At 39.2% G+C, this 15300-nt stretch overlaps 1 pseudogene; it reads right to left on the bottom strand.

Moving 5' to 3' along the window:
* Nucleotides 1–523: 523 nt before the first annotated feature.
* On the bottom strand, nt 524–8992 carry LOC102124315 (acyl-coenzyme A synthetase ACSM6, mitochondrial-like; annotated as a pseudogene).
* Nucleotides 8993–15300: the final 6308 nt, after the last annotated feature.

Below are 15300 nucleotides of genomic sequence, written 5' to 3'. Positions count from 1 at the left end.
ATCCTGCTTCAATCCAACTGTTCACTTTCACAATGCTTATATCTGTGTTTTAGAGTGATATTGGAGAAAATCATGCAACTACATAGATTAGTGACTTTGAAGATTAATGCTCAGCAACCTCAAATGTGCTCTTATAATTACCCATTTCTCCTTTATTTTCACAATCTGCTCTTTCTTCTGTATTCAGCAATGATCATTTTAAACATCTTCCACTCAGAATTCTATCACATCATTTTCTCATTCTCATCAGGTGACATTGCCTCATACTTCACAGAGTAAACAGGAATTGTCAGGTGGAAACTAGCTCAACTACCTGCTGTGAAAACTGTAAGTTTATAAGTTATCTGTACTTGTAATTCTTTGTCTTGCAATGAAAGGCGGGGAGGGGTCCCTTTAGATTAAAACAATTCCTTTTCCCGTGCGTCAGATCCAGTTCTGCATTTCTAGTGTGTGCTAGTGCTCTGAGAATGTGTGTACATAGTGAATGGACAAGTTTGGTTTCTGGCTGAATGGTGAATCAGCATCAACCTACAGTTGCTGTCTTGCCATAGCCTTCATAGATGTTCAATTTAGTGATGTGTTTCCAGTCCTCAGTCACCCCAGGGCTGATGGATCCTCCTACAGCCACACAAAGCTTCGGACTCTTAAATCTGTAGCTGCAGAGGCATCAAAAGTTGTTCTTAGCCTTAGTGAGTATTTCTACCAATAGCAGGTCTGTTGTGAGAAAGAAACTTGCAAAAATGATACAGATATTGCCAAGTATGTAGGAGGTACTCATTAAGTGATAGTTTATGTTCTTATTACTAGTCTTTTAGATTATTCAGACACCCCAGTTACATCAATCTCTATGAAGACTCATTTACTCTTCTGGACAAGTAGTATTCATGTTAAAAGTAAATCAATAAGTATTAACTGATGGCAGGAAGCCAGCCTTCGGTAGAAACCCTTCTGAGTTCTATTACCACCCCAAAAGCCTTGCCTGTGTATAAAGAATGTGTCAGCAATGGTAAGGTAAAGAAAGAACTAATTTTCTGAAGTCTAGAGATGGAGAGACAGCCACCAATTTTACAAACTGAGCTGAAAGTCTGGATATTATGAGAAGTTTCCATAGGGCCCCAGACATAGAATAGTAGTGAACACTTTATGAACCCACAATTCATTTTATGTGTATTTTATTTTGGTAATGGTTGAAGGTTCCAGTGTGGGAAGATGATTAGAGCAAAACTCTTCATGGTCTCAGATAGAGATAGAATGATTATGTATTTTGAACATAATAGTGTCAATTAATTGTTATGTGGTAGCTCATCTGTATTAGATAATACTTGCCCACCCAGTTAGGTCTTGAGACTAAGAAAGATCAGAACTGGAGAACTGTTTCTGAATTAATTCCAAAGGCACCATCTTATCATTGCCTTTTTATTGTTAATTTTAGGGTACAAGTGAGAGTTGACTATTTGTAAAATTTTAAGTCCTTTTCTTTCAAGAGTATAAGAAATAATCTATCTGGGCACAGTGGTTCATGCCTGTAATCCCAGCATTTTGGGAAGCAGAGGTAGGAGACTTGCTTGAGCCCAGGAGTTCAAGACCAGGCAACATAGTGAGACCAGGTCTCTAGAAAAAATGAAAAAAAAATATCCAGGTGTGGTGGCATGCACCTGTAGTCCCAGTTACTTGGGAGGCTGAGATGGGAGGATCCCTTGAGCACCTCAGCAGCCCAGGCAACAGAGCAAGTCCCTGTCTCAAAAAAAAAAAAAAAAAAGAAAGAAAGAAAAGAAAGAATCTGAACATTTTATATGGGATGACATGTTGATGAATAAAGATATACTGTATTTTAACTTTTTTTAATTGCTCCATAAAATGCCAATGAACTAGACATTTGTTTATGTCATCGTAATTTAATATGTTGCTATTGTTTGCTACCACAAATGCTCCCTTCATAGAGTATATGTCCTTGCTCACACAGCTGAAGTAAAATTTAGAGTTAAATTATTATTTAGCAAACTCTAAGGCATGACACAATGCTTTGGAACCTGTGATTTCTCATTAATCTTTAGTGATGATTAATCTGGGCACAGACTCCACAAAACATTGGCAATTCCACTTTTCAGTGGGTACTCTAGAGAATTCTAGGATATGTGCAAAGATTCTTATTTCAGCAGCTTGGAAAAGATTCAAGTATCTTTGATAGGTACTTGGGGCTCATTAACATATAAATCATACTAAGGAATACTATGCAATGATTAAAATATATTGCACATGTTATCATAAATAGAGCTCTAAGGAACAGTGTGGAGTGAAAATGCAGGTTTTACTATGATATATATGGTATGATACCATCTATATAATCTGATCCCAATATTTCAGTATATTGCAATGAAGATAGGTAGATAAAGATAGATATGAATTTATTTTTAAAACATCTAAAAGGATTTACATTCAATAAAGAAGGTGGTCTTCATTTTTAATATTTACCTTATTTACAAGTAATGCATTTGTCTTTAATGTTTATCTTTTTAAAGGGAGGTATAATTCACAAATTGATTAAGCAAACTCAACTTTATGATTATAATTTAGTTTTATATTCTGGACTCCTCTGGAGCCAGAAGATATGGCCTTGAATAGTCACAAGATAATAAAAAAAATCCCACACTCTAACAAAGTTATTGTCATAAATGGCAACAAGATAGGTGTGTTAATGAAAGATAGGATTGGATCTACTTCAACAAATTGAGGGTTTCTAATCTATTTATGATACCATGAGTGGAAATGGACTCTCTCCTGAAAGATCCTCTCTTACCTGGCGAAACACTTGTGCTGAAGCAGTTCCTGGTACATCAGTGGATTTGCAGATAGAGTGTTGGTGGAAGACCTGAACAGAGCCTGGGACCACAAGGAAGAAAAACCAAATCTATATGTTAAATGGGAAAGATAGTGAGACCGTGGTGGGGAAGGTTCAGGGAAGATGGCCACTAACTTTGAGACTCAGCTGGGGCATACCCTTTGTCTTGGAGATTTAGTGATTCTTCACCCTCCAGACCTTGGGAGAGAATTTAGCTTCAGCTGTGTGAACCTAGCAGCTATCATGTTATTCACTGATATCTGAATAGATACACAATGAGGCATTTACTTCTGGATCCTAGAAGCCTTATTTTGATCTTTGTTGCTTCGAATAATAAGCCTGGATATTGTCAGTAAAATTGTGGATTGTGGAGGCACTTAAGAGGTTAGCACAACAGCTTAGAGATTGTGCTGTGGAGTCCAATAGACCATGATTGCTTAATGTCTAATTCCACCTCTGTGATTCCTTGGGCTAGGTATTTATCCTCTATGAGACTCAGTTTACCCAGTTTTTCCCTTACAGGGTTGTTGGGGAGATGAAATGAAATAATGCATATGAAGTACTGGTGAGTAGTCAATGATAGTAACTGATATTAATATTGTCTTCTTCAATATCATTATTGTCTTTTAAAAGTTTTCTTTTCAGGCCAGGAACAGTGGCTCACGCCTGTAACCCCAGCACTTTGGGAGGCCAAGGTGGGTGGATGACCTGAGGTCAGGAGTTCGAGACCAGCCTGGCCAACATGGTGAAACTCTGTCTCTAGTAAAAATACGAAAACTAGCTGGGCATGGTGGCGGAGGACACCTGCAATCCCAGCTACTTGGGAGGCTGAGACAGGAGAATCGCTTGAACCCGGGAAGCGGGAGGTTGAGCTGAGATCACGCCATTGCACTCCAGCCTGGGCGACAGAGCAAGACTCTGTCTCAAAAAAAAAAAAAAAATGTAGTGAGCCGAGATCATGCCATTGCACTCCAGCCTGGGCAACAGAGCAAGACTCTGTCTCAAAAAAAAAAAAAAATTTCCTTTTGAGTGATACAACTGAAGTAGCCAAGTCCTCCCAATTCCAAAGGCCCTAGAGAAGTGAGAGGGCATTGCTCTCAGAAGTAGGGAGAGCATCTTTATGTCAAGATCACACTCCAGATTTAATTCTTGATTTGCCCCATTTGGGGCATGAGCCACTGGGCCATTGCTAATACCTCTTTCTGGCCTTTGCCCCATGTCCCACAACAAGGACCTGGTCTTACATTTAGAACAGTCTCAGGACAGAAAATTGGCATGTGACATAGAAACACACGGGCTCCTTGGAGCTGAGCTCCCAAGGCAGTACTTAGAGATAAAGATCCATCAAAGGCATCACTTAGACCACAAAATACTTGTTAGCTGGAGGTCCATCCACCATCTAAAGAGGAATAGGAAAGCCATTTGGATTTTCTCATGTTAGTACTAGCAACAATAATAATTCTTGCTATTATCAAGCACTAACCTGTGGAGAGAAACAAGGACCACCCGAATGGAAACAAACAAAGGCTATGAGACTAGGAGGCTAATGGAGTCTCCTTAAATTCTGTGGTTATCACTTAACTGGTATGATACTGCCTTCCAGGAATCATGGCTTTCAGGGGTCTCTGAAGTGTCTCTGAAGTGTAATTAATAAAATTGATTAATGATTTGAATAAATGAATGATCTCCTAAACCATTTTAATAAATGAGTTAGAATAGTTTCTCCTATTCTAATTCTCTACCTGATATCCACTGGCCATTATAGCTTGTGAGAGTCAAAGCCTTTGAGGTGAGTATGAACATCACATACACCTATTTCCCCTAAGGGACTTTTGGGTAGAGTTTGTTAAGAGAACTTGAGTGTGGAGTCACAACACACAACCATTTATCTTACACAGAATTGAATGTAAGGTCGGTAAACTTAACCGCAGACAAGCCAAACTAAAACAAATGCCACCCAATTAATTACTTAATTGAGTATTCAACCAAAGAGATTGAAATGAGTTTCAGCATCCCTTGAATTTGCCAAGAGAGGCATTTACTTCTGAACTCCAGAAGCCTTGTTTTGATCATTGTTGCTTTGAGTAATAAGCCTGGATATTGCCAGTAAAATTGTGGCAATTTTACTGATGCTAGAAAGAGGCATTCGCGTTGGCCCAGTGACTCATGCCCAAAAGTATTCGTGAGCTACTTAAATAATGTTTTTAAAGGGGTAGTGTGATGACATGTGATTCTCATCTTAGAATCTGACTCTAGAACCCCAAACCCTCATAAATTGTGACTCTATCTCTGTGTTTATTACTACATATAGTGGTCAACACAATTATTCACCCTGGTGCTGGTAGCACTGAAGAACAAGTAACATCCAACGGTGCGTCTTTGGGGTAATCATCCTGGATCCCTCCTCAGCTGCATGGATTTACTGCTCTTCCTCTTTTTTCCACATACTCTTAGATTTTTTATCTGTAGTAATCTGCTTTTGATCCTTTGGTATACACCCTCCCACCCTGCTTTCAGCCCTGTTCCTTCTCTCAATATTGATGTTTTCTGCAATCTTGAGTAACGAACTCTTTTCTTAGCTTTAGTCTCATGAAACTCTCCCTTTACCACCCCAGAGAAGAGCTTTCAAGCCTGAACAGAGTGTGTGAGGACTATATCTGGAAGCCTAGCTGAATTCCATTCCCAAATCATACTGGGAATACTCGGCCAGTTTAGAAGCTCCCATTGTCCCATTGGTGAAGAATATAGCCATTGGATGTTGACTTTTGGTCCCCATGAAGGTCTGCTTTGGAGGTACAACTCTATAAATTACAAAAGATGCAAGCAAACAGCAAGGTTCTAAATTTAGGTTCTCTGACCTACAGCCTAGGCTCCTGGTTTGGTAATCTTTTATTTTTTAAAATAACAGCTAATATCTTGGTATATTGGGGGACGATTTATTAGAGGTGCAGCTGCCATTTTTTCCCTTAATTTTTTTGCATTAATTTCTGTTGGATAAGTAATATACGATGCCTTTATGTTTCAGCCTTATTTTTCTCAGTAAAATACCCTCTATTTACTCAATTGCTCAAGGCAAAAATCTGTAATAATCCTTATTATCAGTCTTTCTTTATCTATCTACTTATCTACCCAGCTATCTATGCCACATCCTAACCATTGGCAAACTCTGACAACTTTACCTCTACAACATGTCACAAACCTGTGTCTCATCATTATCTGTACTCAGGGCTGGGACTAAGGTGGAGCAAGTGAAACATTTGTGACAGACATGATTTTTAAGGGGATACCAGCAAATTCAGTAGTCAAGATAAATAATATTTTATCAAAATATTTTTAAAATAATCAAAACTAATGTCAAAAATTAATAATAAAATATCCAAATTTAATTTAATTAATTTATTTATTTTTGAGATGGAATCTTGCTCTGTCATCCAGGCTGGAGTGCAATGGTGTGATCTCAGCTCACTGTAACCTCCGCCTCCCGAGTTCAAGCGATTCTCCTGCCTCAGCCTCCCAAGTAGCTGGGACTACAGGGGCCTGCCACCACGCCCAGCTAATTTTTACAATTTTAGTAGAGATGAGGTTTCACCATGTTGGCCAGGCTGGTCTTGAACTCTGACCTCAAGTGATCCGCCTGCCTTGACCTCCCAAAGTGCTGGGATTACAGGTGTGAGCCACCGTGCCTAGCCACAAAATTTAAAATAAGTACATGACAATGAACGCTCCCAAAGTGGTCAAGTATTCCCCATATGGTTTAGGAATGGGATTCAATCAAGCCAGCTTCAAGGTATAGTTCTCACACAGCCTGTAATCCAACCAGGCAGTTGCATGACTCACCTTATTTGGTCACCCTAATCTTGTCTCTGCTTCCAATAAAATTGTATTTATAAAAATAGAAGCAGGTGATCTGTCAGCAGAAGTTTGCCAATATGATTTTTTTAATTAAAAAATTAAATTACTGTATTAAAAACATAAAATTTATAAAATTATAAACAGATGATATACATATATAAAATAAATATGTAAAATTATATACAAATTTTTAAACTTCAATTATGAAAATTATTTTATAATTTGATTTTTAAAATGTATTTAAAAATTAAAATATTATTTATCTTGATCACTGGATTTTTCAGTGCCCCTTTATATTTTGTGCCTGAGGCGAGTTCCTCATTTGCCTTGCAAATTCCCAGTCCTGTCTCCACTGCCACCATCATGGTCTACAACAACACGGCTTCTCAATTGGATGACTGCAATAGCCTTCTACCAGCTCCCTTTACTACCTGTCTTGTCGCTCATTGTTCAGACAGCAGTTGAAGGAGTTTTTTAAATGTCACTCAGATCAAGTCCTTCCCCTCCACGTTCCACAGACCACTCCTACATGACCTACAAGACCCGCTGTAATCTCGCTCTCCCTTGCTATTTAACCTCCTCTCCTCCCACTCTCTTTTCCACTCACCACACTTCAGGCACCCTGGTATTCTTTCTGTTCCTCAAACAAGTCAAGCTCCTTCCCACCTCAGGTCCTTTACCTTAGTATTCTCTCTGATATTATTCCTAGATATTCAAAAGGCTGGCTCTATATTATTCAAATCTCAGCTTGTCCTCTCCTAAGAAGCCACCAAATCTAAAATAATTCCCCCATCTCCACATAAGATCACTCTATTTAATTTGCCTGTTTTGGTTGGGAGTTTCTTTTGGAAACTGTATTACCTTGATGGTTTATGTGTTTTCTTGTTGTCCATTTTGTTGTCTAGAATATAAAATCCATGAGGGTAGGAGCTTTGTCTGTCTTGTTCACTGTTTTTGTTTTGTTTTTTTTTTTTTTTTTACATCTCTGAACACTAAAATATTACTCTCTAAAGACCGCATTTATAATTATCAAACTTAATACAGTAGTCCCACCTTATACTTGGGGGATATGTTCCAAGACTCCCAGTAAGTGCCTGAAACCACAAATAGTACTGAACCCTATATACACTATCTTTTTTCCTAAACATGCATACTTATGATAAAGTTTTATTTATAAATTAGGCACAGTAAGAAATTAAAAACAATAATTAATAAAATAGAACAATTACAACAATATACTGTAATAAAAGTTGTGTGAATGTGATCTCTCTCTCTCTCAAAATATCTTATTGTACTGTAGTCAACTATTTTGGACCATGGTTGACCACAGGTAACTGAAACCACAGAAAACAAAACCACAGATAAGGGGAGACTACTGTATTTGGCTAACGTGAGGATAAATATGGCATCATTTTGTTGTTTTAATATGTATTTTCCCATATCCCAGTGCCAGTGAGTTTTTTTTATTATTATTTGTTTAAATTTAAGGGATACAAGTGTAGTTTTGTTACATAATGGTGAAATCTGGGCTTTTAGTGTAACCGTCACCAAAATAGTGAACATTGTACCCATTAAGTAATTTCCCATTATTCACCCTCTCAAAACCTCCCACCTTTGCGAGTCTCCAGTGTCTATTATTCTACACTCTATATTTGTGTGTACACATTATTTAGTTCCCACTTATAAGTGAGAACATGCAGTATTTGACTTTGCATTTCTGTTATTTCACTGAAGATAATGGCCTCCAGTTCCATTCAGCTTGCTGCAAAAGACATAATTTCATTCCTTTTAATGGCTGAATGGTATTCCATTATATAATTATATATATTTTTATATATAAGCTTTTTATTATGTTTTGATATGTGTTTATATTTTTATCACCTATTTTTTTACCATCTCAGAATGAATGCTCAAGTATGAATCAGAAGATGAGACTTTCACTCAGACTGAGAACTTGTAGGCCAGATCAGGGATTCTTCTGTTGGTGGTGTTGGGGAGTTACTCTGTTTTTTTGTTTTTTGTTTTTTTTTCAGGACTAGAAATTACCATTAAGCTTTTCATTACAACCACTCACACCACCTTCTCATACAACATTCTGTCTTCCAAAATCAGACATTCTGTTGATTTAAGTTTCTCTTTTTCAGTGTCCACTTACTGAATCATCTCCTTGAAAACCAACCACCCATCATAGCACTTATCTGACACCAGGAGCTTGGTCTTCAAGGTAGGGCAGTCGAACATGGCAGAGTCCATGAGTGGAAACATAGCCTCACTGGCCACAAAGTATTGGGCTTTAGACATGTGTAATTGATAGCAAATTTCCTTGGCAGTCAGCTGGAGACTCCCAGGCACAAAGATGATTCCTGAAAAAGTCACAAATAAGGCTTCATACATATCTTTTGAGCAGAGAATATTTCCTCAAACATCCTGGAATGTACAGATGAGGTCTCTGGAATACCCCCTCTCTTGGGAGTTTGTCCTCTGTATTGGGGCAGCAACATGATGGTGGCTGGGGAAGAACTGAGACATGCAGGAGACTGAGCTCATTGAAACAATCCAGTGATCAGTGGCTCTGCTGCTGTTATCCTTTCCCCTGGAGCAGTCCTAAATTTATATGGTTAGGCTTCAGACCACTAGTTACTTGAAATATAGCCTGATTTTGAAACTGTGATGCAAGGGGGTTGTGGAAACTTCCTCTTTGTTGTTTCCTCCTGGCTTGAGAATGGCTTGTGCTATGGATTTCTGTATTTGCATTGGAGACGAAAAACAACAACAAAAACAACTTCCAGCCTTTGGCTGTTTCTGTAGATTCTTTTGCATCCGTCTAACACCTACTGGGGGCCTCCTATGAGACTGGGACATACTGGGTGCATCTGTGTGCCAGAGGCTGTTCTAACAGAGCCTTCTCTTCACTTTTCAAGCTTGGAGAACTAGAATACTTCTAGGAGAAACTGATGATGACGTTGCTTGTCTTTCAATGCTTATACATCCTAATATAGACATACTGATTTTGGAAAAGGATCTAGTTAACCAATGCAGGCGTTTCCCACATACCCCACCTTAACTTCTGCTTCTCAAATGGAAATTCTTGGGCACCATAAAAAAGTCATTGTTCATAGTAGCCCAAATGTGGAAACAATCTAAACAATCTAAAATATCTATTGACTGATGAATTGATACACATTGCTATTGGCCTCCAGCTCCTTGCCCTGGTAACTTTCCTTAGTTATTCTTGTAAGTCCTACATTTTGTAGCTATTGCTATTGGAGCAAAAAATTGTCCAGGACCCCAAATTCTACACCTTACAGCATGGCATAGATGGTTTTGACTTGGAACTTTTTAAAGAAGTTGTCAGTGGTCATCTATCACAGATCCTGAAAAGACTTTATAATGCACTCAGGAAACAGCTAATATGAGCTATGCTATTTTCATACGATCTTACCAGGAAAAAATAGTTACAAAAGATACCCAGAAAAGAAATGAAAATGTACTATATGGTATCACCGAACATGAACTAGTTATATTTTAGAATATATCTGCTCCCAAATTTTTATTTTATTGTTTTAGAAGAGTTCGACGATTTGTAAGTGGATTAATTAGTTGATCCAGACACAGTGTTAGATGCTGGGGACTCAGAGGTGAAGCAAATACTGCCCTGGCCCTCGAGGACTTCACATAAATCACCAATTGTAACTACCTGAGGTATTGGAGATACAAAGCACCCAGACTGGCTTGAGAGAGTAAAGGAAGTCTTCCAGAGCAGGTGATGGTAGAGCCCAACTTGGCAGCAAAGTGAGAGTTTTGCCAGGTAGACAAGGAGGGGAAGGAAGGAATGACAGGAACAGGGAAGCGGATGGGCAGGTAAGTGTAAGGAACCATGATAGGCTTCTTCCACCTGGTACTTTCAGGAGACTATGAGTAGGCCAGGTTTTCTGGAGTGAGGTATAAAGTGACAGGGCAGGGGGAATGCTGAGAGATTTGACCAAATAGAATCATGGTATTTTAAAAGCAAAAAGCCAAAAAAACATCACCACCTGCTGAAAAATACACAAATGTTTTCCTCCAAACTTAGAGAAGAAAATACAAATCCAGCCCCTGCCTCCCTCTCTGCCCTCAGCTGCCTCTTCCTGCTTCCTCTCTCATTCTGCTCCAGTGACACAGGCTTCCCTGCTTGCCAGCTGGATTCCTGACACCAAGGGAACCTCCTCTGGTCTCTAGCAGACTCCAGCATGGACTCAGACTAGATCTTTCTATGACCTTCAGGGTCTTCTTCCCTAATACCCGCTTTCCTTTCTTGAAGCTCTCCTGTACCATGTTTGTCTCAGGCCATGTGAGCTACTACTCCTTTTACTATTTTTCCACATAAACCCAGATGACTAACAGCACACTAGTAATTTCACCATCATTGTAATTTGCAAGGACCTTTTTAAAGGAGGAGAATGATCCTAGAACAAAATGTTTTGTGAGGTAGTGAGCTTCTCATCACCAGTGATGTTCCAGCAGAAGTTAAATGCCCGTTCCCAGGGAAGTTGTAGGAAGGAAGCACTCACTGGGTGGGATCACATAGGGGACCTCTAAAGTCCCATCTGCCTCTTAAGATTTTATTCTGACCGGGCATGGTGGCTCAAGCCTGTAATCCCAGCACTTTGGGAGGCCGAGAGAATGGCGTAAACCCGGCAGGCGGAGCTTGCAGTAAGCTGAGATCCGGCCACTGCACTCCAGCCTGGGTGACAGAGCGAGACTCTGTCAAAAAAAAAAAAAAAGATTTTATTCTAACTGTACACAAACACCTAGACAGACATTTATCTCATAATTAAGCAAAATATATAAAATGTAAGTTTTTCAAATAAACAAATTTTGAGGGGCTGTGTTTTATCAAAGGGATCAGTTTGGGTGACTTTAACTAGAATCGTAAAATATTACAGGTAAAGGGGACTTTGTCCACTTTGTTTCCCAAAACAAGAATTCTTTCTAATAGAACATTTTAGCACAATTACATTTTGTTTAGAATTTGACCTCGGACATAGTAGGAGATAAATATATATTTGTTTAATGAATATATAGCCAAAGAAAAAAATGTGATTTATACAACTTTTCAAAAATACAGCTATTGTTCCAAGGAAGATTCAAGTGTACAGTTTTGGCTGAGAGGACCCAGTTTGAGAAGCTGCTGTTGAGTGCAATAACAATAGTGAAAGGTGCTTGTTTTGTTTAATTTTGGTCTCATTGTTTGGTCGTTGTTAGAGAACAAAAGGTCAACAGTATTTTCTGATGACAATTATACTCCTTTTAAAAATGTGGATCACCAATAAAACTTCCAAAAGAAAACGTCTTCCCACGTCCTTAGGTTATGGAAATACCTATCGAGGTGTTTGAGGGGAGGCATGGGGTCTCATAGTTCCCTTATTCAGAATGTACCTGCCCTTATCCCTTATACATATGACCCATCCCAAGCCTCAGCTGCACTTCACCACCTGGTGAGTGGAGAGGGTGCCAGGCATGGTAAGCACAATCCCCACAGGCAAGCCCAGACAGTAAATGTCAGATCTGTTGGGAGTGGCATGGGGTTGAGATTATGAGGCTCATACCTATTTCTCTAAACTCAACACCCTGGTGGCCAATCTTTTCAAGAAATAGGAGGGAGAATTTTGAATGGACTCTGGATTCATCAGGCAGCTTTTAGGGTCCCTTAGAGACCCTTCCCTGTGGCCTCATCTTCTGCTCCACCTATCCCTTTATCATAGAGATTGCTACCTCTAATACTGGGGTGGGATCTACATTTTCAAGGGACAGTTCCTGGCACACTGACTTGTCAAGTTCCAAATGTCACAGCCTGGGAAAACTCGAGACAACTATAAAGCACGTTAATGCCGGAGCAGTGGGCCCTACGGCTTCAGCAATTTGAATTCATGATTACAAAAACCAGAAAAGCAAAGACGCACTGCGGTGCTCAACATGAACCAAAACAAAAATAGACTCAGCATTTTTAATGTTTTTATGACTAGAAACAGAATCTATGCATACTGTACAAAGTGAACAGAAAACAAACATTAAATTAATGCATAATCTGTGATTTTGTTTTGTGTTCATCTGTATTTTCAATTTTTGTATAATGTCCATGTGTTTGAAATAATAAAATAATGAGGCATTTAAAACTAATTACTTTCAATGTTCACATAATTTTGTACTTATGTTACTTTGTTAGCAACTATTCCTTTAAATTCAGGATTCTGGATCTAGTGGGCCCTATCAGGTGGACAAGAAACCATAGTGAGAGAAGGTGAGGACTCTTCCCTGAGTGTCTAGAAAAGTTACCTGAGCAGACTCAGGGCATCTCGGACTCATCAGTACCTGCTGGTTGCTGCAAGGTGAGTGGGAGGTCTGCTGGCTGAAAGAACCAGAGGAAGGCCGGACACCTTGCCCTTTCTAAGAACACCCTTGTTTTTTTTTTTATTATTATTATACCTTAAGTTCTAGGGTACCTGTGCATAACGTGCAGGTTTGTTACATATGTATACTTGTGCCATGTTGCTGTGCTGCACCCATCAACTCGTCAGCACCCATCAACTCGTCATTTACATCAGGTATAACTCCCAATGCAATCCCTCTCCCCTCCCCCCTCCTCCCTCCCCCTTCCCCATGATAGGCCCCGGTGTGTGATGTTCCCCTTCCCAAGTCCAAGTGATCTCATTGTTCAGTTCCCACCTATGAGTGAGAACATGCGGTGTTTGGTTTTCTGTTCTTGTGATAGTTTGCTAAGAATGATGGTTTCCAGCTGCATCCATGTCCCTACAAAGGACACAAACTCATCCTTTTTGATGGCTGCATAGTATTCCATGGTGTATATGTGCCACATTTTCTTAATCCAGTCTGTCACTGATGGACATTTCGGTTGATTCCAAGTCTTTGCTATTGTGAATAGTGCTGCAATAAACATACATGTGCATGTGTCTTTATAGCAGCATGATTTATAATCCTTTGGGTTTATACCCAGTAATGGGATGGCTGGGTCATATGGTACATCTAGTTCTAGATCCTTGAGGAATCGCCATACTGTTTTCCATAATGGTTGAACTAGTTTACAATCCCACCAACACTGTAAAAGTGTTCCTATTTCTCCACATCCTCTCCAGCACCTGTTGTTTCCTGACTTTTTAATGATTGCCATTCTAACTGGTGTGAGATGGTATCTCATTGTGGTTTTGATTTGCATTTCTCTGATGGCCAGTGATGATGAGCATTTTTTCATGTGTCTGTTGGCTGCATAAATGTTTTCTTTTGAGAAATGTCTGTTCATATCCTTTGCCCACTTTTTGATGGGGTTGTTTGTTTTTTTCTTGTAAATTTGTTTGAGTTCTTTGTAGGTTCTGGATATTAGCCCTTTGTCAGATGAGTAGATTGCAAAAATTTTCTCCCATTCTGTAGGTTGCCTGTTCACTCTGATGGTAGTTTCTTTTGCTGTGCAGAAGCTCTTTAGTTTAATGAGATCCCATTTGTCAATTTTGGCTTTTGCTGCCGTTGCTTTTGGTGTTTTAGACATGAAGTCTTTGCCCATGCCTATGTCCTGAATGGTATTCCCTAGGTTTTCTTCTAAGGTTTTTATGGTATTAGGTCTAACATTTAAGTCTCTAATCCATCTTGAATTAATTTTCGTATAAGGAGTAAGGAAAGGATCCAGTTTCAGCTTTCTACTTATGGCTAGCCAATTTTCCCAGCACCATTTATTAAATAGGGAATCCTTTCCCCATTTCTTGTTTCTCTCAGGTTTGTCAAAGATCAGATGGCTGTAGATGTGTGGTATTATTTCTGAGGACTCTGTTCTGTTCCATTGGTCTAGATCTCTGTTTTGGTACCAGTACCATGCTGTTTTGGTTACTGTAGCCTTGTAGTATAGTTTGAAGTCAGGTAGCATGATGCCTCCAGCTTTGTTCTTTTGACTTAGGATTGTCTTGGCGATGCGGGGTCTTTTTTGGTTCCATATGAACTTTAAAGCAGTTTTTTCCAATTCTGTGAAGAAACTCATTGGTAGCTTGATGGGGATGGCATTGAATCTATAAATTACCTTGGGCAGTATGGCCATTTTCACGATATTGATTCTTCCTATCCATGAGCATGGTATGTTCTTCCATTTGTTTGTGTCCTCTTTTATTTCACTGAGCAGTGGTTTGTAGTTCTCCTTGAAGAGGTCCTTTACATCCCTTGTAAGTTGGATTCCTAGGTATTTTATTCTCTTTGAAGCAATTGTGAATGGAAGTTCATTCATGATTTTGCTCTCTGTTTGTCTGTTACTGGTGTATAAGAATGCTTGTGATTTTTGCACATTAATTTTGTATCCTGAGACTTTGCTGAAGTTGCTTATCAACTTAAGGAGATTTTGGGCTGAGACATGGGGTTTTCTAAATATACAATCATGTCATCTGCAAAGAGGGACAATTTGACTTCTTCTTTTCCTAACTGCATACCGTTGATTTCTTTCTCTTGCCTGATTGCCATAGCCAGAACTTCCAACACGATGTTGAATAGGAGTGGTGAGAGAGGGCATCCCTGTCTTGTGCCAGTTTTCAAAGGGAATTTTTCCAGTTTTTGCCCATTCAGTATGATATTGGCTG

This window comes from Macaca fascicularis, chromosome X (assembly GCF_037993035.2).
Source record: "Macaca fascicularis isolate 582-1 chromosome X, T2T-MFA8v1.1".
Taxonomy (NCBI): domain Eukaryota; kingdom Metazoa; phylum Chordata; class Mammalia; order Primates; family Cercopithecidae; genus Macaca; species Macaca fascicularis.
This window is presented reverse-complemented; position numbering and strand designations above follow the sequence as displayed.